This window comes from Mus caroli, chromosome 6 (genome assembly GCF_900094665.2).
Source record: "Mus caroli chromosome 6, CAROLI_EIJ_v1.1, whole genome shotgun sequence".
In the NCBI taxonomy this organism is placed as follows: domain Eukaryota; kingdom Metazoa; phylum Chordata; class Mammalia; order Rodentia; family Muridae; genus Mus; species Mus caroli.
The window spans coordinates 43,994,161-43,998,313 of record NC_034575.1 but is presented as its reverse complement, the minus strand read 5'-3'; the positions used below and the strand labels follow the sequence as shown (position 1 = coordinate 43,998,313).

At 44.9% G+C, this 4,153-nt stretch overlaps 1 pseudogene; it reads right to left on the bottom strand.

Moving 5' to 3' along the window:
• Positions 1-3,753, bottom strand: part of LOC110295602 — a 13,194-nt pseudogene extending 9,441 nt beyond the window's left edge.
• Between the last annotated feature and the right edge of the window lie 400 nt (positions 3,754-4,153).

Below are 4,153 nucleotides of genomic sequence, written 5' to 3'. Positions count from 1 at the left end.
CAGCAGGCAGGCAGGCAGGCAGCAGGCAGGCAGGCAGGCAGGCAGCAGGCAGCAGGCAGCAGGCAGGTAGGCAGGCAGGCAGGCAGGCAGCAGGCAGCAGACAGCAGACAGCAGACAGCAGACAGCAGACAGCAGGCAGGCAGGCACGCATGCATATAGGTAGGGCTCTGTCTATTATGAGAAAGATTTGAGATCTAGAAGGGTTCACACAGGGGAGTGTCTTTAAGAGACCATCTGCCTGTGATAGAATAAGAATAGGATTAGAGCAGCACAGGGGGCAGCAGGTGAGGTGAAGGTGATGTTGCAGGGCAGGCCAGGCCTGGACCAGTCACAGGAATGGGATGGAGAAAAAGCAAGGGATTCAGGAGAGCTACAGGAGGAAGAATGCACAGGGCTTGGTGATTGGCAGGCTAGAGGAAACAAGGCAGAGAAAGGCAGCTTTAGCTATTTTTTCCCTGTGCAAAACAATAGATATTGTTATTTACTGAAAGCAGAGACTTGAACCAGCTTGAAGGAGCATATGGGAAATTCTGTTTGGGCCAGGTTTATAAACTATCTTGTAGAGAAGCCAAATATGGAATTGATAAACCAGCCCAGAGCTCACAGTAAAGTTCTGGGCTCTGTTGTTTTCCTAGACAGTAAAGATAATAGATTCTAGAGTATTCTCACTGGTGGTGTTAATTGAATAGTCAGCATTTGCTTTTAACTCGAGATGAGAGATACAAAAGGCAGAGAGACTTCAAAGCCCTGGTTGGTCATCCCATGAGCCTAGTGACAATCAGGCAGTGCTCCCAGGCAGTGCTCTGTCTAACCTGCGGTCTCCAACAGAAAACACCGGATGAAACCAAATGTCAGTGATTCGTTCGGAGAATTGAAACATGGCACTCCCTCTTTGTTTCAGTCTCCTTTTCAGTTACCTGGTGATCAACTGTGAGCTAAAAAATATTGAAAAAAATTCCAGAAATAAACAATTCATATGTAAAATTACAAGCTATTCTGAGTAGTGAATTGAAATCTCATGCCATTCCACTGACTCTCATCTAGGATGTGAATATCCCTTGGACCACTGTGACCACACTCTACATACTACCTCCCCAATAGTTACATAACAGCCATCTTGGCTTCACTAACTACCAACGTTTTGCAGTATTTGTGTTCCAATAGCCTTGATTTATCTCATTATGGCCCCAAAGCACAAGAGTAGTGATGCTGGCCAGTGTAATATGTCACAGAGAAGCAGTAAGAGGGTTTCCTTTAAGAGAAGATGTAAAGGGTCAGGACTTAATAAGGAACAAAAGCAACAAGGGGATGTATTTATAAATAAGATGACAAGAACAGCCCCACCTTTGTAACTGTAAAGGAAAAAGAATTTAGTTTCCCTGTAGCATTTCAAATTGCAAAAGTCACACAGCATGTGGGTGGCCTTAAGGGGATGGCGTGTGGTTTGTGCCCATGTATACACAGGTGTACACAGGAGTCAGTAACCCCCAGGATCTCAGGAGTCCACTGGGGCCTTGGAATATATCTGCCACCGAAAACGGAGAGATGGTGTGTAACAGCTATACATAAAAGCCCTATGATCTTATTGGTAATCTTAGGACTTACACTATTAGTAGCCATTGATCAGCCTGAAGTTCAGGCTACTTATACTCTGCTGTTGTTAGTGCTATGTGAGACCTCACTCAACCCTCAAAACAACTCCAGGAAATAGACGCGAAAACACCCCATTTTACACACACAGACTAACCCACAAAAATGTGAAACCCTGAACTGGGTATGGTGCTGCACACCTTTCATCTCAGCACTAGAGAGACAGAGGTAAGTGGACCTCCATGAGTTTGAGGCCAACCTAGCCTACATAGCAAGCTCCAGACCAGCCAAGGCTACATAGTGAGACCACATCTCAAAGGAGGAAAACTGTGAGGCACCGTCCCAACATCAATTGATACAAACCCAGTGATACAAACCCAGGCCTGTCTGGCTCCAAAATCCCACTTTTGATCTCCAGGCGATGAGTTTCTGGGAAGTTACCATAGCAGATGGGCCTTGTCTCTCTGAGACGTTGGAAATAGGTTTCAAGGCAAAACAACTAATCACTATGGCCAGCATCCCATCAGTCTGCCAATACTGTCAACTCCTGCTAAGAGATGGGGTCTAGAGAGGGACCATTCACAGAGAAAGATCTACTTGAAAATTGCTAAAAGATCAGATTTCTCTAGCCCACTTTAGCATATGGTCCTGCAGAGCCCAGGCTCAAAGACAAGTCCATATGGTGTATTTTTCAAACTTGCCCACCTAGGCGTACATGGCACAACAAACGATGGTCTCAGTCACCACCGTGCAAATGTGGGAGTCCATCCCTTTTTTTGGTATGTGACCTGAGGCAGATGACTTCATTTAAATTTTTGTTTTGTCATTTGGCCAGTGGATCAATAATTCTGTTGCTCTGTATAAATAACGGCTGTCACAGGCCAAACCAGAAACTGGGTACATCAGCAAAAGTGTTCGAGGTATCAATTCAAGTCCCGTCCTCGTGCTACCTTGGATGGGCTGCACAGGAACTATAAGAAGCCCCATTGTACAGATCATTTACTGTTGAATAACTTGCCCAAGGTCAAAGAGCTAGTAATGGCAATAATAAGCCTCAAGTCCAAACCATCTAAGAAGAACTCACCCTGCCAAAGCCTACAGCTTCTTCGTGGAGTGAGGATTAAAGCGTGATGCACTGCAAAGCCTGCCAGCACAGTAAGTGTTCAGTTAATGCTATGCCATTAGTTTTATTATAGTTAACACTATCTAAACACCAAAGAAGATGATGACATTTAAAACCAAAGCAGAACAGTTCCACTCAAAAGAGTAGACTTCTGACCTTTTTAGAGCTGTCTTGTGAAGAAAGAAACACTACTTACAAAACAGGAACTTACAACGCATCTTGGAGAGATGGTGCCGCTTAAAGCATCCCAATGACGCAAACAGTTCTGTAAATGCAAAGGGGCTGAATGGCTCTGTAGACAACTGCAGAGGGAATTCCCCATAAAGGTCCCCACCCCCACCCCTGCACCATTTAGACACTCCCTCCAGGCTCATCAGCACACTAATCATGAGGGCTCTGCCTTCCTAGCAGATGAACTTTAAAAATTGCTACATCCTTTTGTAAAAGAGAAGAAAATCAAAAGTAATTGGAAAAACTCACATTGCAATGTGAGTCCTACTTTTAATGCTAGAGCCAGTCAGAAGAGGAAAACAGGACAGAAAGATTAGGAAAGGGGCTTTGGATGTTCTGCCTACATCAGACTCCTCTTCAAAAGGCAATTCCTAATTACCTCATGGAATTTATTTCTTGTCTACATCACACTCACACACTCACACACACACACACACACACACACACACACACACCCCTCTATAGAAAAGCAAGCGTCTCCATGAGTCTATAAGTCTAAGAGGCTCTAACAGATTTCGTAGACTAGGATAATCATAAACCTTGAATTTTATTTCCATAGTTCTCAAGGCTTTGAAGTCCAAGACTGAGCTATTGGCCAGTTCATGGTGAGGGTCTGACTCTTAGGCTTCATAGCCAGCCCCTGTCTCTATGTCCACACTTGAGGTATCTCTTTTCAGCTCTTTTAAAGGGCACACATCATCCCTAATGACCCCACCTCCTAATACCATCACCCAGGGGATGAGGCTCTCAGAACGAACTGTGAGGAACACAGCATTCCCACTACAGTATCCAAGGGCTCTCTTGCTCATTGTCATCCCTCCACCACCCTGGATGCTCAATAAATGCTGTTTACATAAAAGAGGAAAAGTGTCATCTCAATTAATATACTATCAGAAAAGCACCCACCTCTCTCCCTGCCTCCACCAAGAACCCCCACTCCTTCCTCATGAGGTGCCTTGTCACTGTCCAGGCCCCCAGCCCGCTTTCTTGTACCGCTGTAGTGTAAGAACTGTTACATTCCGTTATAGTAGAATTCCCATGAGACAAGGACCCCAAAGAGTCTTATATCTGACATTTTGTGGCCAGCGGGGAGTATGAATGAACCAATGGATGAGGCATTAGTACCACCCCTTTGTTGGTTGTATCTGTTCTCCTAGAGGACAGAGACATAGTCACCAAACGCTCCATCCTCTGTGAAGTGTCAATTAT